Here is a 22769-nt window from a genome sequence, read left to right as displayed (position 1 = left end):
AATGGAGATGGGCTCAGGAAAAGCTGACAGAGATCTGTACACAGACTTCCCTTGATCAGTCCCACATCCTCCTAAGTCTCATTGCTATTTTCAGGTGAGGCCAGACCCTCACTGTCTTGCCTTCTGTCCATCTTGCCAACCTTAGGACGAAGATGAATCTTTAGCTTTTTCTCCCTTCCATTTCCATTTTAACATGGAAGAGCTCAAGTCTTTCTCACCTTAAATAAAACTCTTCCTTGCTATATTTTCTCTTTTCTCTCTCAGAGTCAAAACTTCTTTAAACTTCTTTTTCTTTTTTTAAAAAAAGATTTTATTTATTAATTTGAGAGAGCGAGAGAGTGAGCAAGCTGGGGAGGGAGTGGCAGAGGGAGAGGAAGAAGCACACTCCCTGCTGAGTGGAGAACCCAACTCAGGGCTCCATCCCAGGACCCTGGGATCATGACCTGAGCCAAAGGCAGATGCTTAAACAACTGAGCCACTCAGGCACCCACAGAGCCAAACTTACTGACTAATGTGCCAAGTATATGAATAGGGAAATTACAAGAGACGAAATACAAAAGAATAAAAGCCTGTGAAGAAATATTCAAGGTTATTAGTTACCCAAGAAATGTAGATTAAAGCAAGAAAGAGATTCTATGGGCAAACATTATCCAGCTGGATAATATGAAGTGTGGGTGGTGATGTGCAGAGCAAGAACCTTGTGCCCTGCCGGTGGGAGTGTGGACTGGCCTAGCCGTTCCAGAGGCAATCTGCAAGTTCTCAGGCAGGTTACAAATCTGTAACTCTGTTCCTGGGCCTAGAGACAAGACAAATTCTCATGCAGGTCTGAAAGGGGATAAATGCAAGGATGCTCACTGCAATATCGATTATGGGGGTGGGTTGGGGTGAGCAGGTGGAGATAACCTGTGTGTCTATTGCTGGGGAATCAACAATAAAACATGATGGATGTACACATGAAGGACAAGGGCAGCACTGGAGGATCTTAAAACCACAGTGCTGATTAAATAAGTAAGGAATGGAATGATATCTTTAACACAACACTAACAATTTTAAAATACATGCATATAAAACAACATACATAAGAGCAGATTATAAACAGGAGAAAAACTTAAACACATGAAAATGGCCACCTCTAGGTTGGGGTGAGGGGGATGGAGAAGGAAATGAAAATGAAAGAAAATAAACACCAAAAAAAAAAATCTGGTTAAAAATGGGCAGAGGGCCTGAATAGACCTTTTTCCAAAGAAGACCTACAGATGGCCAACGGACACCTAAAAAGATCCTCAACATCACTCATCATTAGGGAAATGCAAATCAGAACCATAATGAGATACTATCTCATGCCTGCTGGAATGCTAAAATCAAGAAGACAAGAAACAAGTGTTAGGGAGGATGTGGACAAAAAGGAAACTTGTGCACTCTTGATAGGAATATAAACTGATGCAGCCACTGTAGAAAACAGTATGGAGGTTCCTCAAAAAATTAAAAATAGAAGTATCATATGATCCAATAATTCCACTATTGGGCATTTACCTAAGAAAAACAAAAACATTAACTTGAAACGATATATGCATCCCTATGTTTACTGCAGCATTATTTATAATAGCCAAGACATGGAAGCAACCCAAGTATCTATCAATAGGCAAATGGATAAGGAAATGTCATACACAAGCAAATGCACACAGAAGAATATTACATAGTCATAAAAAGGATGGGATTGTGCCATTTATGATAATATGGATGGACCTAGAGGGTATTACACTAAGTAAAATAAGTCAGACTGAGAAAGACAAATACTATATGATTCAACTCATGGAATCTAAAAAAATAAAAAGCAGATTTGGAACTATAAATACAGAGAACAAAGGGATGGTTGCCAGAGGGCAGAGGTGTGGAGCCTGAGCAGGATAGGTGAAGTGGAGGGGGTGGTAGGCCTCCACTTATGGAATGAGTAGCTCATGGAAATGAAGAGCAGAGTGTGGGGAGTGCAGTTCATGATATTGTGACAGTGATGTAATGAGACAGATGGTGGCTATACTTGTGGTGGACATAGCATAATGTATAAACTTGTCAAATCACTGAGTTATGCACCCAAAGCTAATGTAATATTGTGTGTCAACTATACTTAGATAAAACAAAAGGCCTTGTTAGGAAAATAAAAGAAAGAAAAGGAAATCAATCAACATCAACCAACCAGAAGAGGGGCCTTGCTTAGAAAATGAGACGATGGGATCCCTGGGTGGCGCAGCGGTTCGGCGCCTGCCTTTGGCCCAGGGCGTGATCCTGGAGACCCGGGATTGAATCCCACGTCGGGCTCCCGGTGCATGGAGCCTGCTTCTCCCTCTGCCTGTGTCTCTGCCTCTCTCTCTCTCTCTCTCTCTTTGACTATCATAAATAAATAAATAAATAAATAAATAAATAAATAAATAAATAAATAAAAGAAAATGAGACGATAAACTGCAATGTAGGACCTTTGCTCCTAGGGGAAATATAGTATATTTACATTCATGAAAGCTTCCTCATCTCATACCAAATGCACTCTTCAATTCACTGAAATCTGGTTTCCCCCATCACTTCATGAAACTATTATCTCCAAAGGTCATTAGAGATTAAAATCATAGATGTTTCCTTGTTGATTAAATCATAGGTGCCTTTCAGGTCTTATCTTGACTTCTCAGCAGCATTAAGCTCTGTTGGCCACTCAAAAATTTCCTGAAATCGCATCCTTTGTCTTTCAGGATATGCTTGTTTTCTCTTAACTTTCTGGTCCTTCCTCCTTGGCCTGCTCTGTGGGCTATTCTTCCTCTATATGTCCCTTGAATGGTTATGTTCTCCAGAGTTCTGCACTGGGCCCCCTCCCCATTCTTCCTCTGTCTGCACACTCTTCTAGGCTATTCCCTTTACTTTCATGACCTGAATTGCCATCTCAAGTTAGTGGCTTCTGAGTCTATCTCCTCAATTCCCATCCAACTACCTTCTGAATATCCACCTGGAAGACTCACAGGCTCCTCATGTTCAATATGATCCCCAATTGACTCTATGACCATCCCTGTCCCAGTCTTTCCTGTCAGTTCCTTGTCTGCCAATACCCCAATGGTACAAACCAAAAGCTAGGGTCATGCTCTACTCCTCTCTTTCTTTCCCAGTATCTCACCAACTCAATCCCCTCAACATTTCTCAAATCTCTATTCTGTGTCTCTACTTCTCCTCCACACCTCTGGCCATCATCACCTCAAGTCTAGTGGTTTCCAGCTGATTTCTATATTTTCCCTTTTGCCTGCCATTTTAACTCATCCTCTATACTATAGTCAGAAAGATCATCTTAGAGTACAAATATGATGATGTCACATCTATACTTTAATAGTTCTTCTCTATTTCAGAAGAAGGTTTAATGCCCATAATAAACTGCAGCCAAAACCCTTCATGATCTATCACTTAATGGACATGATTTCCATCCAAACCTTCTTCCCAACTTCCCCAATCTTACATCCCCACCATAATGAACACTGTTCGGATCACTGGCTCTCTCTGGTCATGCTCTTTGTACTTGCTAAGCCCAGAAAAGCCTCCCTCTTTTTTTGGAGTAATTTCTTGTCCCTCAGAACTTATCTTAGCCATCACTTCCTTCAAGAAACTTCTCCACTAGGGTGCCTGGGTGTTTCAATCGGCTGAGTGCCAACTCTTGATCTCAGCCCAGGTTTTGATCTCAGGGTCATGAATTTGAGCCCTGCACTGGGTGTAGAGCCCACTTAATAAAACAAACAATGAAACAAAAAACAACAAAAAAGAAACTTCCCCATCTTTACCACCATCCCCTGCAACTGTGGGAGGCAAGGGTGATTCTTCTAGGTTCCCATCCCACTCAATGCTCATGTTCATCAAAGTGCTTCACTACATTGTAGGATAATAATCCATTTTTCTTCTTTCCCAATAGACTCTACACTACTTGAAACCAGGGACATCCTTATTCATTCTTTTTGTCTCAAAGGCCTAGTATACTGCCAGGTGGGTGAAATGAGGCTACAAAATGCTGAACAAATAGAGGAGAACTGAGAAATGCAAAGCACTGTTCCTTAAGTTGATAAGAGTGGCTCCTCCTGAGGACACACCATTTGGAGGTGAATTTGGAGGGGAAGGTGGTGAGGGGACTGGAAACATGGCACCAGTGCCATGGATTCAAACTGGGCATCTATTCCCTGGTGTTGGTCACTATTGCCCCTACTGCCTCAACCACAGATTTCTGCCATGTCCTCCTTTCTGGCTGTACTGTGATGGCCAAGGGATGGATGGTGGCAATAGGGCCCAAGCTCCTACTGCTGTCTACAAATCTTGATGCCCTTTGGAGTAACTCTGATTCAGCCACACCTCAATCTCCTCACCTGAAACATTGATAAAAGCAGCAGCTTCTCACTTAGAACTCCTCTAGACAAGGAAGTCCTAACCCACTTAGCTGAGAAGTCTTTTATTTATTCTTTCTTGTGTCACAGAAATGTCAGTTGCAGAATGGTTTCTATCCATACATCTCCACCACACAAATGAAAAGAGCTATTTTAAAAGTGGAGCCTATAAATAATATATAAGTTATGGGTGCCAATTTAATTATTCATTCATTTTGGAGCTTTTAAAATAATTAAATAAAAATTAACCTTTTAAAAGTTGCTCAGGCCCACAAAGACTCCTCAGGGAACAGATGTTGGCCAGAGGCTTTTCCCATCCTTGGCCAGGACACAAGCCTGATACAGTGGGAACATCCTCTGGAGACATATGGGAAGTTGCCTGCAAGGGGCAGCTCCAGTTTTGCAGGGGAAACAAGTGGAGCCACTTCAGGCCTAGCAGAGCCAGTTTCCAATGTGCATAATCTCCCAGGCCTGCAGACAGAGCACCTCTCAGCCACTAAAGTCTATTAAGTCCCTTCTCTGGGTTCTGCTGATAGGCAGGCACCAGCTGCTAGATCATGCAGCCACTCTGCTGCCCACAGTCCTCAAGAAAAATGCTTGGCTCTTGATAGGAGTGTGTAGTAAAGCCCAGGGTTAGGAAGGGAACCTGGAATTTATTAAGACCTTTATGCATATTGCCCCATTTAATACATACTCACACTCAGAACTGTTAAATATTATTATTCTAACTGTTATTATTATTATTATTGTTACTGTTCTATCAAAACAGTTGAAATCCTAACTCCTGTAGTAGTGTATTCTTCAATAAGTCACTTAACTACTCTGTACCCATTTCCTTATCTGTAAAATGTAGGAAGCATCCTGTGCTTCTGGGGTGGAGACTTCTTGGGTCTACCAATGTCTGATTTCTATTCTTTCTACGGACAGCTTGGAGGCATCTTCTAGTCACCTTTGTGGTTGGGTGTGGTTGTGTGATTAAATGAGCAGATGTGACATGAACCACTTCAAGGTATTAACCATAAAAAGCTTTCCATAATTGTGTCACTCTTCCCTAAATTCCTAGAACCTAGACTACTGGAACAAAATGGAAAGAGTCTGACTGCCTGGATAACTATGGGAAAGCAAAGCTTCTGCCTCAACTTACATCCATTTATTCACATATGATGTGAGAAAGAAATAAAATTTTATTTTATGGTTCTTTATTTGAGCAGTGTACCCACCACTTACCACACACAGCTGTTGTACAGATTAAATGAATTTATACGAAAATGATGTAAAAACTGTACAGTACGATATAGCCCCAAGGTATTATTATTTACAAATAATATACAGTGTCTCCTTGTATCAGATCTGTGGCCCTGCTCAATATGCATGCTCTCATAGCAAAAAGGAAAGTGTACAGTAGGTGGAGTCTATTGTCATTACCCTTTTGCCCCTTCTGCAACTCTCTTTCCTTTGTCACCCTTATCTTAAGTATCCATGCTCTCCCAACCTCTCTTGATGCCAGGTGCCTCCATTGAGTTCAATGATCCAAGTGGAACTCCTTCTTCAGACCTACTTCTATCACTACTTCAAAACAAAATTAACTAAACTCCTTACAGGGAAAGATGCCATTTCTACCTTAGAGGTCCTTACACTCAGTAGGTACTCATTTAGTACACGTTAATTGGGTGAAACAGATATATCTACCCTCCCAAGGAACACATCTTAGTAGGGCCTTATGGGAATATAGTACCATACCCAAAGGAGGGGTATAAAAGAGACAGTTTAGGAACCAAACCAGACCAATGGGTGAAATGAGTAGCATATCCAAATCATGCAAGAGAATCTTTATTCTCTTGCATGATTTGTATTTTATCTATAGGACAGCTAGCTTTGCCTATAGAGTCCCTGAAAAGTACAGTCTTAACTCAATAAAAAACTTGTGCTAGGAGGCAGATTCTAGGCAGAGAGACGGAGCTGTCCAAGGTTAAAGAATGTGGAAAGAAGGAGGTCAGAATGAAGCCTGTATTTCCTGCCTTCTAGAGTTATACTCAGACCTCTTAGCTTCACTGCTGTCTTGGCCATAACCAAGGGCTTTGGGAAATTTCCAACCTTATTCTAGCATCTTGTATTTGACTACAGCATCAAGGCAAGCATTCATAAGTAGGTTGACATTGTTTATTCATTAATTCCACAAATTTTTATTAAACAATAGCACTTTACAAAGCTATGAAATACTTAGGTACAAACAGAACAAAATATGTGCAGAATCTGAAAATTCAAAAACAGTAAGAAATTAAACATCTAAATAAGTGGAGAGATATATGATGCCCACGGGTTAAACGATTCAAAATTATTAAGATGTCAATTTTCACCCAAACTGATCTAGAAATCAATGCAATACCAGTCAAAATCCCCAGAGAATTTTTTTTTAGAAATCAAGAAGCTGATTCTAAAATTTCTAAGGCAAGATAAAGAAAACAGAACAGCTAGGTCATTTTGAAAAAAATAACAAAACTTGAGGATTCACATTACCTGACTTTAAGATTTACCTTAAAGCTCAGTTGCATCATGTGGCAAAAGGATAGATATACACATCAATAGAATAGAATAAAACCCAGAAATAGACTGACATATATATGGGCAAGTGATTTTCAACATAGGTGCAAAAACCACTCAATGGAGACAGATAGTCTTTTCAACAGATGGTGCTAAACAACTGGACATCATATGAAAAAGAGAATGAACCTTGACCCATACATCATACCACAAACAGGATTAACTTAAAATGGATTATAAGCCTATATGTAAAACCTGAAACTGCCAAAAAAAAAAAAAACCAAACAAAAAAAACAGAGAAAATCTTTGTAATGTTGGGCTAATATTTTAGATACACTATCCAAAGTATAATCCATAAAAAATCAGATATCCTAAAAGAAAAAACTGATAAATATGGTCACCAAAAGTAAAAATGTCTGATAAATATGGCCACCAAAACTAAAAAATGTCTGCTCTTCAAAAGACAGTATTAAGAGAATGAAAATACAAGCTTCACATTGGGAGGAATTATTTGCAAAACACATATCTGATAAAGGACTTGTATCTATAACATAAAAAGAACTCTCAGTTACAAAATAAGACCTCAATTAAAAATAAGCAAAATATTTGTACAGATGTTTCATCAAAAAAAAGATATGGAAGGCAAATAAGCACATGAAAAGTTGCTCAATTTCATTTTCATTAGGGAAATGCAAATTAAAACCACAATAAGAAACTACTAGACCCTATTAGAATTTTTTTTAGTGCTATTAAAATACCATTGACTATACTCCCTCTGCTGTATCTTTCATTCCCTTACTTATTCATTACATAACTGGAAGACTGTACCTCACACTCCCCTTTACCCATTTTGCTAATCTTCCTATCCTCCTTCCCCCTGGCAACCATCAGTTTGTTCTCTGTATTTATGGATCTGTTTCCACTTTTTTTGTTTATTTGTTTTGTTTTTTAGATTCCACATACAAGTGAAATCATATGGTATTTTTCTTTCTGTGTCACATTTATTTAATTTAGCATAATATCCTCTAGGTCCACTCATGTTGCTGCAAATGGCACGCTCTCATTCTTCTTTATGGCTGAGCAATATTCCATTGTATATATGCACCACATCTTTATCCACTCATCTATCAATGGGCACTTGGGTTGCTTCCATATCTCAGGTATTATAAATAATGCTGAAACAAATTTAGGGGTGTGTATGTCCTTTCAAATGTGTTTCTATTTTCTTTGAGTAAATATTCATAGTGGAATTACTGGGTCACATGGTATTTCTTTTTCAGTGAAGAGCTTGAACTCTACTTACTCTGAGATCAAGACTCAAGCTGAGGTCAAGAGTTAGATGTTTAACCGACTGGGCCACCCAGGTGCCACACTCTTTATAATTTTTTGAAGGAACCTCTATACTGTCTTCCATAGTGACTACACCAATAGAATGTTTTTTAAAAATAAAAACTAAAAATAATGGGCACCTGGGTGGCTCAGTGGTTGAACATCTGCCTTTGGCTCACGTCCTAATCCTGGGGTCCTGGGATCAAGTCCCGCATCGGACTCTGGCAGGGAGCCTTGCTTTTCCCTCTGCCTGTGTCTCTGCCTCTCTGTGTCTCTCATGAATACATAAATAAAATCCTTTTTAAAAAACTGACAATAGGGGATCCCTGGGTGGCTCGGCGGTTTGGCGCCTGCCTTCAGCCCAGGGTGTGATCCTGGAGACCCGGGGTCAAGTCCCACATTGGGCTCCCTGCATGGAGCCTGCTTCTCCCTCTGCCTGTGTCTCTGCCTCTCTCTCTCTCTCTGTGTCTCTCATGAATAAATGAGTAAAACCTTTAAAAAAAACTGACAACAAGTGCTGGTGTGTATGTAGAGCAACTAATCTCTCAAACATTGCTGGTAGGAATACAAAATAGTACACTTTGAAAAGGAGTTTGGCAATTTCTTATAAAATTAAACACACATTTACCATAAGATCCAATGATCTGACTCGTAGGTTCATGCAATAACTTCTGTATTCATAATGTCCAAAAACCAGAAACAACCTAAAAGTTCATTAACTGGTGAACAGATAAACCAACTATGGTACACAATGGAATATATTCAGTGGTAAAAAAGAAGTGATATACATATGACACGAATGAATCGCAAATGCATTATGCTAAGTGAAGGAAGCTGGACTCAAAAGGCTACATACTGCAAAATTCAATTTATGTAACATTCGGAAAAGGCAAAACTATAAGGACAGAAAACCAATCAGTGGCTGCCAGAGGTCAGGGCTGGGAGAAAGGGCTGACAACAAAGAGGCATCAGGGAATTGTGGGAGGGGATTGTGGTGGTGGTTATACACTACATGCATTTGCTAAAACTTACAGACCCATCTGCTGAAAAGAGTGTATTTTACTGTATGTAAAGTATACCTTAATAAACCTAAAAACAAAATATCAAAACTAAAATTATAAATAAAAATAATAAAACCATATTTACTGAGTATGAACCTACTATGTACAGGTCCATTGTTATGAACTGCTTTGATAATAACAATGTAGGATAATTCCAGCAATTTATTTTGAAATGAGACATTTTTCTCAAGCAAGGTACTAGAATGGAGGATATAAATATGGTGTAGGCATGGATTGTGCCCTCAGGTTGCCTAAGATATGGATAGAAGTAATGATACAGCAAGACAGAATTAGGTAAGTGTCAAAAGGGAGGCATAAATAAAATGCCATGGGACTTCAGAAACCGGAGAGAATACCGAATACTAGAAAAACAAGAGAAGTTTTCATGGAAGAGATGGCATTTAGTTAGGTGCTGATGACAGGGAGTGATGATTTTATTGTTGGATAACCAATGTTTATCTGAAAGTTTTCTCCTGCAAGTTCTCTTTGATCCACCTGACAACCCCGTGAGATAGGTGGGGGAGGCACTGTTCATCTCAGTTTCAGTTAAAGTAAGACAGAGATCAAGTTCCTTGCCTGCACTTAAGTGGCAAAGTCAAGGCTTGAACTTAGGTCTTCTGAGAGTTTGGTTAATGCTCTGCTCCATGGTACACCTATCCAGAAGAAAGTCTCTGCCTTCTCATAAGAGAGAGAGACAGAGAGACAGAAGGACAGAGACTGCTAATGGCCCATTTCTACCTTAGAATTTCTCCAAGAGAAAGGCCTACTTCTAGCCTTTCTGGACAATGTGAATACCCTACAGGACTAACATGCTTATTTGGGTCTACTGCGTACAGAACAAGAGCCAGCAGAGCAGAGATTTTTCTGTGGCATTTGTTTAAATTCATTGTTTAAAGGTCTCAAAAATATCCTTTATAAACAGTAAAAAAGCAAAAGCCTTGAAAGTTACAAAGATAACACTGACTACCTCAAATGCATGGTCATATACATAACCCTGAAATTGTTTAAGATGTGTCCCCAGACCTTGTAGGGCAAATTAAGAAAGCCGCGCTCACTCTTGGAGGGAATCAGATCCTCAAAAGAAAAAAGGCTATTCCAAGAAGCCTCCCTGTGACTTGAAGAATACCTGTTCACACACCCCACCTGGCTTAGCCATGACTCACAGAGCCCTTTCTTCATCAGCCCTTCACACATTTGGGAATTCATCTGGCACACACTTAACAAGTTCCTTACTTTATCTATGTGCTAACTACTGGGCTAGAGATCATCTTTCTCTAGGGAAGAAACATATTACCCGGGAGATGTATATGGCCTTGACATTTTGCTGCCATCTCCATCTTTTTTGTCCACTGCAAACTTAAAAAATAAAGAGATAGTGTCATTATACACATCGTTAGTTAACCAAAAATTTCCTGAATGGATACTACCTAAGTGCTTATAATGAGAGGTCCTAGTCCTAGAGTTGCTCACAGGTAATTTAAACATCCCTCATTGGCACAACTGGAGAAACTACTTCCTCCTTTCTGTGCTCTAGTTTTCTCACCTGGATAAGAGGGAGTGAATTTCTCCAGCCATAAAGCTGTTGTCATAAAATATTCATTGCAAGCTTACCTGGCGCCAGGCACTAGCCTTACAAACACCATCACATCGAATCCTCAGAGCAATGCTGTGAGGCAGCCACTCTCCTCCCCATTTTATAGGTGAAGTCACCTGGGCTTTAGAGGGATCAGCGATCATCCCACTCCCTCACCCAGTGAGGGAGGAAGCCAGGATTCAAACCCAGGCAGTCTGGCTCAGAGCCCCTGCCTGACCTGAGCCCCCTGTAGGAAGGAATGTGGGCATCAAAGGAGCAGGGTGCTTATAAACAGTGTTTAAATCATCTGAGACAGATTCTTCCACAACCAGCTCAACACTAGGCAACAAGAACATCAAGAAAGGCAACAGGAAAGAAAGATGATCTATGTTGCGAGGCCCAAGAGGCCCTGCAGGGTCACAGTTATTTCAACCTTGAGATTTCAGAACCTGAATACAGCTGGTTTCTAGCCTGGATCAGACCCACATTTTCTCTGAGGATCTCTAAGCACCTCCCCCCCACACCCCAAGTCATCAGAGACATAGAGAAGACAGGGAAGCAAGGCGAGGCAACTTTCCCAGGACAAACAAGTGGGAGAGCCAGAAGGGAAGCGGTCATGTCTAATTCCCCAGCTCCCCATGTTAAGTCCCACTCTATTTTTTAGGGTCCTTAACACAGCATACATCTATCTATTTGCAGAAGAAGGGAAATTCCAATGTGTGCAACCGAAGAGGGTTTCTTGCAGAAGGTTTCCCAAAGTGCCCCAGTTTGATAACACTCTCTCATATCTGTTAAAGTGCGCGGCCAATGTTATCATGTGAAAGCACCTGGGGCAACGGTACCCCAGTTCTGAGCACTGTAAATGGGCTACGTAGAAGCTTCCAGTGACAGCACATCAGCGCCTCACCCTGTAATCAGGCTGAGCTGCTTGCAAGTAACTGCTACTACATTCTTCTCTTAAAGGGGCCTGACTCCAAATAGCTTGGCAAGAGCCAGGGGCAACAAGTGCTGCCAAGTGCCAGCTGTTCCTTGCGAGGCTTGGGTGTGTGGCCAGCCTGGTGGACACATAAGCCAGGAGAGGTCATCTGAAAGGTGTAGAGAAGTGAGTGGTCATTGCTAAAATAGTCTGTAAGTAACTGCAAAAAGTTGGCCACGCCTCAATGTTCCCTAGTACATGGTGGCAATACTCCTCCATTCAGCAAGGACTTGAGCCAGCTTCCAGAAAGAACCAGAGGGTGGCACACAAGGGATTGAGTGCCAGAAATAGTAGACTAAGGTGACTTTGATGTGGGGAATTGACCCAGGCAGTGCGGTCTAATGGTTAGGGACATGTGGTGTTAGACTGCCACGAAGGACTCCCTGGCTGTGTGGCCTTAGGCCATCTATTTCAACTCTAAGCCTCCCTTTCCTATGTGTAAAGTGGAGTTAATAATAGTCATCACCTTACAGCACTGCTGTTTGGATCAAATGAAATAACATATTTAGGGTCCTTAACAGAGCGTCTGGCAGAGAGTGCAGCCCTGAATACGTGTATGCCAGTAGCACTGCGCCAGGTCTCTCTCTGGCTGCTTCCACAGCTTGGAAGAATGAATTGTTAGCCTCTCTTTGTGCTCCAGTAATAAAACAGCAATTAGTCTCCCCTCTGCTTGTGGCACTTAAAAGCTGGGGACATGCAGAAATTAAGGGATTTTTTTTTTTAATTTAGAGAGAGAACTTGCACTTGTGTGAGAGTGGAAGGGTACGCGGTGGAGGGACAGGTGGGGAGATGGAACGGGGAGGGGTGGAGAAAGAGAGAATCTCAGGCAGACTCCATGCCCAATGCCAAGTTCAATGTGGGGCTCAATCTCACAACCTTGAGATCATGACCTGAGCTGAAATTAAGAGTTGGACATTCAATGGACTGAGACACCTAGGTGCCCCCAAAACTGAGGGATTTTAAAAAAATTATCAGAAATGTTATCCAGGTTTTATATGGTATCTACAGGGGTACTGGCCATCTTACTCTTTGGGGTATCTGTGTAGATCTTCTAAATGCTAGATGATAGATTTCTGAGTAAACCAAGCAGGCTGTGCTTTTACACTTCTCAAGGCTTTCATGGTGCCAGGAGCAGGCATAAGAAAGCAACCATCTCCCATGAAGTCCCAGACACGGGTATAGAAGAGATACTCAGAGGAAGGATGCAGAGTGGTCATGCTGTTGCTGCTCAAGACTTGTCATGTGACACCCTCCCTTCTTCTTTCCCTCCAACAGAGGGGGAAATGTTTTTACTCCACTGAGGGGAAACAACAAATCAGTGTCTGAATGTTTGCCACAATTCTTCACAACAAAAAAAGCAATAACTTCCTTCCTTTCTCATTTCTACTTAGTCACAGCTACGTCATAATCCCTAGCTTCTCATCCTAGAAAAAAGGGGTGGGAGTGACTTTCTGCTGAGAGTTAGTATAGGCTTCAGGCTTATTCCAGTGGCTGCCTTCTCTGGATGAAGGTGGTCAAGCCAACCTGGGAAGCTGGGCTCTGAGAGAAGAGTGGGTGTGTCTATACAGGAGAATGCTGCCTGGCTCATCTTGGCAGCTTATCCTCCATGGTCAGTTGCAGGCTCAGAGTATATCAACATTGACTTTTTTTTTTTTTTGTAAAGATTTTATTTACTTATTCATGAGAGACACACACAGAGAGAGGCAGAAACATAGGCAGAGGGAGAAGCAGGCTCCCCATGGGGAGCCCGATGTAGGGCTCTTTGTGGGGCTTGATCCCAGGGACTCCAGGATCACCCCCTGGGCCAAAGGCAGATGCTTAACCGCTGGGTCCCCCAGGAGTCCCAACTTTTTTTTCTTAACATACATGTGCTCATGTGCCTTGAGCCAAACCATTCCACCACTAGCAACCCATCCCAGAAGAGAGCTGTTTAGCCTGCACAGGACTACTATTAATTAGGTGTATTTCCTTTCAGCCAACCTAATATGTTTTATTGGATTATTTTTAATTACAAAAGTGATGTCTGCAGGGCCTTTAGAACACCCCAACAAAAAAGGCTGCAGTTGAGATCCAACAATAGCAGAGCATACCTGACCTCAAAACTGCATCCAAACTGGGGTTTCGAAGAGAATCCTCATGCGAATACGTGATGGCTATGCTCGCCAGGAGCTGCTTAGCAGGAGTCCCACTATAAAAGTCATGGGCTAGAAAACCTAACCTTCCTTTATTTCTACAGAGTCCCTTGATCACCAGAGAATGAATGCTCTTAGTTGTGAACTGTCCACAACTATTCCCATCCAAACCCTCTCCCTGCATTCCATGCAGCCAAACCACTGGCTACTCATATGTGAAGGGATCAGGTCCCAACACATAACAGACATTGTTGTATCTTCAACAACAGACATTTGTGGAATACCATCATAGAAAACAGCAACAAAAATAATAATAATCGTATTGTGAGGACTTAGTATATGGCAGGCTCTATGCTAAATGCCTGGTATACATAGCTCATTTCATAATCAATATACTCATGTGAGTGGTTTTCACTTTCTTCATTTTAAAAATGAAGAAACTAAAGCTTACAGAAGTTAAGAAACTTGCCCCAGATTACAGAACCATGAGAAGCAAAGGATAAAGTGTGACCTACACTCGCCTGCCACTAATCTGACAGTGTAACTTTTGGGTGAATTGCTGCTAATGAAAAATTTCAACTTTGTGAACAGCCCACTAATTCACATTAACATTTAGCAAGGCTTCAATCGAAAAGAAACATGAAGATGCTGGGGTTCCCCATAAGCACCTCCTATTTATAAAAGTCAGATTTAGTATTCTCCTATTCCCCATCCTATTTCTTCCAAAAATAGCCAAACATTTCCAAAATACATCCAAACTGTGTTCCAGGGATCCCACCTAATCTAAGACGTCAGCGTTTAGAAAGCTGTCTGGCTCCTGTATTCCCTGTGTGACCACAGCATGCTACTTCAGAATAGAGAAGAAGCTGCTGTTCCTAATAGGCCTGAGCATTTCAGGTCACTAACCCAACCAGAAATAAGACCTGTCGGTCCCAAGTCCTTGAACTGTTGCTCTCACTACATATCATAAATAATGCTGCCTTGTTAAAGAGAGAGAGAGACAGATGGATAGACATACATGGAAAACAAGCAAAACACTGGGAAAATGACAGATCCAGAGTAATCCGTAACCAAGCCAGCCTGGGACTGCTTGTGTGAAAGAAACCCATAAGTCCACTCCCATTATCTGGGCTTGGCAGAGCTGGCCCACTCCCCTAAATTATCTCTTTTTGTGCCCCACACAGTTTGCTACACCCACTGCATGTAGACACCCTTATCAGAAAATACCCACTTAAGTGTTTGCCTTTGAACAGAAGTTGGTGTTTAGCCCGCCAAATGTTGGTAACTCTATGTATGCTTATTGGTACGTATATTACAAACACAGACATGAAGCTCACGGACACAGAACAGGCACTGACTGCGGGGCACACGAGGCATGGGTCTCCGGGAACTACCCACCTACTTACAAACTGTAAATCGGGGCCCTTCAACTGAAACACCTGGCACTCCTGTCCTCTCTGTGAACTAGAAATTGAGAAGAACAAAAGTTACTGCTCTGAATAATTCGCATTCACTCATTCCATAAATATTTTCTGAGCGTGGTGCTATGCTCCTAACATTTACCAAACTGTAGGATTCTGGAGATGAAAAGATTGTGACACTAGTCTTAGGAGGCAGCAGGATCACCTATCTTCCAGGCTTACTGAGAGGTAACAACAGCCTTTGATGGCATGAATTAATTGTTTTTTGTTTCTGTTTTTTTGTTTTGTTTTTTTTTTAGGGATCAATGTTTCCTATCCATGTATCTAATATTGTGAAATGACACCTGGATGATCAGCAATAGGTTTATCTACGGTCTTCATTTTTGAATCAAATTATTTTTTACTCTTTTTAAAGTTTATCATTTTAGCATATATGTATTTTTAAGATTTTACAATCCCAAGATCAAGAGTCTCACACTCCATCCACTGAGCTAGCCAGGTGCCCCTCATTTTGTTTTTTTATTGTGTAGGTGTTTGTTAAATATATTTTGCGGTCAGGTATTTTGGGCCAATATTGATTTCTAAAAAAATACACTCTGCATTTTATGTAAAGTACGCAGACCATGGAGTTAAGATAAAGTTTTTAATGGCTTCATGGTTCTCTAAATATTGAAAACCTTCACTGTAAAGCAATGTTGCAACCACAGCCTAAGCACCTAGCGAAATACGAGATGCTACGTTCCTGTATCACCTGCTGTGATCAGAATGAAAGCAGAGAACTGTTACTCTGGACTTGTGGTAAGTAACTTGATTATAATGCATCAGGATGACTGGAATTCTCTTCTCCCTACACATAGAAGCCTGATCTCAACAACAAAACAAAGCCTACATGGTAATTAAAAACCCTGCCCCAGAAGTAAAGTGGGGAATGGACCTCATTCTCCTCAAATCTTTGGAAACATCAGAAAACACCGGGGATGGGAGAGAAAAGAGGAGTTTTAAGGACCCTCAGAGCTGGGTGTATGTACTACAAAGGCCATGTGTGTAAGGGTTAATGGGCCTCATTCTCTGCAGAGCATGTTTGGCTAAAGGGATCTAGATAATGCACAGCTGCAAAAAGCCTGTGCAGGTACCCGAGTGGGGGTGGTGTAGAGCCTACTCTCCTGCAAGGGCAGCTGAATGCACAGGTTATATTTGTAGCTGGATGAAAGCACAAGGCAGATAAACGTGTGCACCTGTGTTGTGGCAGCTGATTAATTCAATTAATATTTATTGAGCACCTGCAGGGCTCATGGAACCATACTGTGGGAAAAGGGAGTATCCTTTGCCTTGAAAAAAACTCATGATCTTATTACAATAAGACAATGACAGGGAGATAATATAACTGATTATGCTCAGGTACTATATGAACCATATACATGCATGGCTTATTTAAATTGGGTCTAAACCTGTCAGAAATGGCCTTTGTCTCATTGATCCTTCACATTCTTGAATGCTGGCAGCAAGAAGTCAACTCAACAATCAGACTCTAATCTCCTCTAGCATTGTGCTAGTGAAAGGGACATCAAGCACTCAAGTGATAGCCTCAGAGCAGAGAAACCTGTGCGTTTGGAGAGAGAAGCACTTGCCTGGATGTCTAAGTCCAGGCTGGTCCTCAACCAGTCTACTAAGCTACCAAGAACCCATCACCCATGAGTAGAGCCTCCATCCTGACATTACTTAACCACCATAAAAGCCACTTGTCTATGTGTAGAACCACTTCAGGGTGTGATCTCCCTAGGTTTTCACAGGCTTTGCAGCCTTGAACCTAACTAATTTCGAGACAGGTATCCAAGTCCTCAAAGCCTCAGAAAGTTAAAACAGAAATTCACTAAGAAACAGTGGTCCAACAAATCTGTGAAGAGAGCCCAAGCTGGCTGCTGGTCATCTCTTCTGAAAAAAAAAAAAAAAACAAAACCCAACATCCTAGCCACAGGAGGTATGTTCTGGCCATATGAGAGAAGGTGGGCAAACATACCCACAGATAGCCCTTTTCCCAATATAGGGTCTTGCTAAGAGGACCCTAATATGGTCATCTAGGGCAGACTTTTCTTTTTCTTTCTTTTAAGATTTTATTTACTTACTCATGAGAAGACAGAGAGAGAGAGAGAGAGAGAGAGAGAGAGAGGCAGAGACACAGGCAGAGGGAGAAGCAGGCTCCATGCAGGGAACCGACGTGGGACTCGATCCCGGGACTCCAGGATCACGCCCTGGGCTGAAGGCAGGTGCTAAACCACTGAGCCAGCCGGGCTGCCCTAGGGCAGACTTTTCTAACCAGTGTTCAGTAGGCATTGCAGAGTGGGTGGATGAGTAGAGGAATGCCTATTCATCAACCCCTCATGTACCTGCCAGGTTAGCTACAGCTCCTTCAAGTCACAGTGGCTTTGAGTCAGAACATCAACTCAGAAATGGAAAGCCGGGCCTGGGAGGAACCACCAAACTCTTTAGCCCAAACAGCAAGAAGAGAGTCTGTGATGAAAGCGCTTACTTCCATGAGTTAACTAGCCAGCTGGTGGGAAACACTGACCTATTATTTTCCCTTCCTCTTTAGGCCAGATTCTAAATAAACCACTTGAAACTCACTCACTACAGGAGTTCATGCCTAAAGGGGCATCCCACCCACTGCTGTTGTATCAACAAGCACAGACCAGCTCTGTGGTGTACCTCGTTTTCTTCATTGTAATCCTCTCCATGGCTGAGACAAAAGGAGGCACTCCACAGTGCCCTCACACCTCCACCTGGTCCACAGTCCCTGACCAATGATCATATACATTCTTTCCCTTCAAAGCGCTTTCATCCCGCTCATCTGTATCCTCACATTTACACTAATCAAGTTAAGATATTTAAGGCCACCCTTAAGCCATGAAGGCTTCCATGACGCTTTTTGACAATCTCTTCTGGTGACTCACAGCATCTCATTTATATGTTTGAAGTTTTGCTTTCATTCTTTTACTTGCTATTCAAATATCCTTTTTTTTTTTTTTAATAACAACCAAATGATGGTTCTTCCAATTTTACCTTCAAAACAAAGATAGAATTATAGGCACATACTTAAGGAAGTCACTTTTACGCTTCTTGCCTTTTCTCCCCCAAGGTTTTTGTAAGAGCAACTTCAGGTTTATAATAAAATTAAGAGGACAGTAGAGATTTCCCATACGCTCCCTGCCTCCACACAAGCATCCTCTTGTTTTTTTAATACCACAATACAAATACCTTCACAGCCCTTTATTGTGGTTTCCATTGTAAAATCACATTCATTTTCTTTGCTCTTGTTAACACCTACTCCCAATTCCCCTCTTTCTTTCGAACTAGGAGCTCCCAAATGAGACTCAACCCTGAGAAAAGAGCTAGCCAGATGTTCACAGAGGATGACCTCATTGCTGGCAATATTTTCAATATTGTTAGTATAACACTTAGTCATTTTTAGTTCATGGTTTAAATAAGTAAAGACTATGGCACAGTAAGCCTTCTCTGATATTCACCTTCATTGCTATTATTAATAAGCTAATTATTATGCATATTATAATTACTGAATTACAAAACTACAAGAGACCTCCACAAATTAGCCAGTCCTTCATCCAGTCACCTACCAAGATGCACAGAGTCCAACGGTTTTGATTTTATTTACTACTTTCTAACCTATGATTCATCAAGGCAGCTTTTGGTTTAACTATAGCTTTTAAGAGAATTCCAACATTTTTGAATATGTATTTTGAAATTAGAAAAATGGGAAAAAAGGGCTAGTTGTTTAATAGCCACCCAAAATTATTGACTTATATCATGTTCCTGTTAAGAAAAAAAAACAATTAAAAAAAAAAAAAAACAATTGATATTTAATGAGTACCTACTACATACAAGCACCATGCTACGTAGGCCTTGTGGAAGATAGAGTTTCTATACTCACAGAGTTTCTAGGCTAATTTAAGAAACATAACATGGATCATAAAACCTTATCTGCAATAATTCTGATATTCAAAAAGCTCTGAACACAGATATTTGTAATTCATTTGGTGTCGCTATCCTGAAATTAGGCTTACACTCTTCATTTATCTTCCTTTGTATAAATATCAGCTGTACTACAATAATAACATGTTTCATTATAGGACGTTGCCCCAAACACTGTGTAATATTAGATCTAAAAGATTCTGAATTTGAAACACATTTTCTACTGGCTTCAAATAAGTTGACCATGGACCTGAAAACTGACCCAAGAAAGAAAATGATACTAGCCAGTTACTCCACCCACTGAGTGAGGGATTAGGCAAAAGGCGGGTTAGCCTGTTACTCTCATAGTTCTCAATACCTCTAAAAATCTACTCTGTAAGTGACAAATGAGCATTACAGCAATATCTAAATTAACTTAGTCCCTTGAAAAGAGATAGGGACAATAAATAGATTTGGAAGTTTCAGCCCCATTTTATTAAACCTTGGACCCTTGGACCTAACTCAATCCAGACAGTAATATTTATGCATCTCCTCTTTAAGAGTAGAACTTTGCTTTTTCACCTATTGAATGGAATCTTCCCCCTCTAATGTCAGGGATTCTCATTTCAGGCACGAAGATTAGGGCCATTCCAAGTATGAAGTCACCCTCAGAGTAAAAAGTGGGACCTTTCATTGTTTTCATTAACCTTTTTTTTTTTTTTAAGATTTTATTTATTTATTCATGAGAGACACAAAGACAGAGAGGCAGAGACACAGCCAGAGGGAGAAGCAGGCTCCATGCAGGGAGCCCAGTGTGGGACTCCTGGTCTCCAGGATCACGCCCTGGGCCAAAGGTGGCACTAAACTGCTGAGCCACCCAGGCGGCCCCAACCAAGACTCCCTTTTGTTGCCACTGTAATCAGGAGGCCTGAAAGAGGGGCTTTGTGGTCAATTACTTCCTGTTCACCTTCAGCAGTAGCTAGAAGCCTCTGAGATCCAGTTTTGACTTATGGTGCTGCGGTTTGCAGACCCCAAGTCTAGAGTACCAATCCATCTCATGCCGTGAAGTCTCTATGACTCCAAGACAAAGTTTAACATAACCTGGGCTCTCTTGGGACCCTCACTCGGCACATGGCAGAGCCTGAATCTACAGCTGGGTTATTACATTAGACCAGGAGAAATCAAACAATAGCCACTAACCTGTTTTGGCTCAGTCTGTGAGCTAAGAGTAGATTTTACATTTTTATTTTTTTTAATTTTTTTATTTTTTTAAATTTTTTAATTTTATTTTATGATAGTCACAGAGAGAGAGAGAGAGAGAGAGGCAGAGACACAGGCAGAGGGAGAAGCAGGCTCCATGCACCAGTAGCCCGACATGGGATTTGATCCCGGGTCTCCAGGATCGCGCCCTGGGCCAAAGGCAGGCGCCAAAAGGCTGCGCCACCCAGGGATCCCGATTTTACATTTTTAAAGGATCGTAAGACAAACAAGAATGTGACAGAATGTACGAGATGCACAAAATCAAAAACATTTACAGAAAAAGTTTGCTGACCTTGCTCTCTCACCCGCAAAGAGGCCTGGGAGAAGGATTTAATGTTTGTGCACTAAGTGTCAGATACCATGAGTCACTGCATATGGTAGCAGGAAAGGGCCTCCCCAGACCCTGGGATGATTTTTTTAGAATCCCACCTTGGAAGTCTCCAACAGGATTTCAGAACTAATTCAACTTCAGATTTATTTCCTTCCTTCCTTTTTTTTTTTTTTTTTTTTTTTTTTAAGTTTTATTTGAGTGAGAGCAAGAGCAAGCCCGAGGAAGGATAGGGGCAAGGGCAGAGGGTGAAGCAGACTCCCTGAGCAGGGAGACAGATGCGACCTCTATCACAGGACCGGAGCCAAAGTCAGACGCTTAACTGAGCCACCCATGAGCCCCTAACCTCAGATTTATTTTCAGAACAGCCCTCTTTTTCTTATAGTACCTTCCGCCCAACACACCAATATAGAACACCAGCAAACATCATCAGGCTTCAGGTCCCTCACCCAAGGCCCACCCACAAACCAGGCTGCACTCTGAGCCCAGGACTGAGCTGTCACCATAGCCTCGGTGAAGGTGCTGGCATCCCCTTCCCTAAGTGAAGGTTCTGATTGTTGGGAGAAGCCAGGGACATAGAACACCAGCACTTTATATTTTCTTCTAATTTGTTAGGCTTCCTTCCAGTCTGTGGGAAAATGTAAGTAAATAAAGGTTTTTCTTGTTCTTTTTTTTTTTTTTTTTGCAATGTTGCCCCCAGCCTTCCTTTTTCCTCAATGGCCTCCTTTCTCAAGGATGCCATCATCCTCTCTGCTCCCTCCCACCTCTCCGGTCCTCTTGTCAGACTCTATTCTGAGGGACTAATGACAGCCAGAGTTTGATGTGCTTCCACCCTCATTCAACAACATGACAGAGAACCAGAAGATTAAATGTGGTCTTTGAGACACTGGAGAGAGAAGTATTAAACGTGGGACTAAGCTGGCCCTGATCTGGTCATCGTTCTGTCTACCTACATGTCATACTCTTCATGAACCTGACACACCACCCTGGTAATAATCTACTTCTCATAAAAATGTTCAGAGAGACCCTCTGCTTGCCCTGCTGACAACTTTGGGATTTATTTTCCCTTTCGAGGACAGAGAATCCTATTAGACTTAGTAATTAACACAAAGAGTTAGATGGATGGTTTTCAAAAGTCTTTGTATGTTATCTCACTAGTGGAAAGGAAAGGGATTAAGAGCCAGGGCTCTGGAGCAGACAGCCGAGGTTCAAATCCCCACTCTGCCACTAATTAGCTGTGCAACCTTGGGCCTTGGTTTCTTCATCTATAAAGCAAGGATACTAACATCACCACATTTACAGGGTGGTTGTGAAGATTTACACATATGAAGCTCCATATACGTAGAATACCTAGAACAATGCTTAGCACTTAGAAAGAACGCAGCAAATGCCAATTAATATCAGTAGTAGTAGGAGTACAAGTCTGTCCCTCAATCCCATTGTTTTGAGCTCATTCTTTTTTTAAAAAAGCATATTCATGGGGCAGGTGGGTGGCTGAGGTAAAGTGTCCAACTCTTGACCTCTGCTCCGGTCTTGGTCTCAGGCCTGTGAGTCCAAGCCCCATGTTGGGTGCCATGTTGGGCATGGAGCTTAATTAGGGAGAAAAAAAAAAGCATGATATATGCCAGGGACTTTGCCAGGCATGGGGGTTACAAAGATGATTAAACCTTGTCCCTGCCCTCAAGAGCTGGCAGTTGAGTGTTTGAGACAGTCATAAAAACAGGCTAGGCCCTCATGTGGAGAAAGAGAAATAGCCAGGGCTTTCCAGGAGCACAACAGAGGTGGCCT

At 41.6% G+C, this 22769-nt stretch overlaps 1 protein-coding gene across 2 annotated transcripts in view; it reads right to left on the bottom strand.

The window, feature by feature from the left end:
- Positions 1–22769, bottom strand: part of SPTB (spectrin beta, erythrocytic) — a 123098-nt gene that overhangs the window by 74527 nt on the left and 25802 nt on the right. Inside the window, exon 1 of one of the 2 annotated variants that reach the window (XM_041757693.1) lies at positions 15408–15473. The exons of the other annotated variant lie outside the window; for it this stretch is intronic. The gene's annotated coding sequence lies outside the window, so the exon portion shown is untranslated. Of the gene's footprint in view, positions 1–15407; positions 15474–22769 lie in introns of those variants that run through there. 2 annotated transcript variants of the gene reach the window in all.

This window comes from Vulpes lagopus, chromosome 6 (assembly GCF_018345385.1).
Source record: "Vulpes lagopus strain Blue_001 chromosome 6, ASM1834538v1, whole genome shotgun sequence".
Lineage (NCBI taxonomy): Eukaryota > Metazoa > Chordata > Mammalia > Carnivora > Canidae > Vulpes > Vulpes lagopus.
The sequence above is the reverse complement of the archived record's forward strand: the minus strand, read 5'-3'. Positions and strand labels throughout refer to the sequence as shown.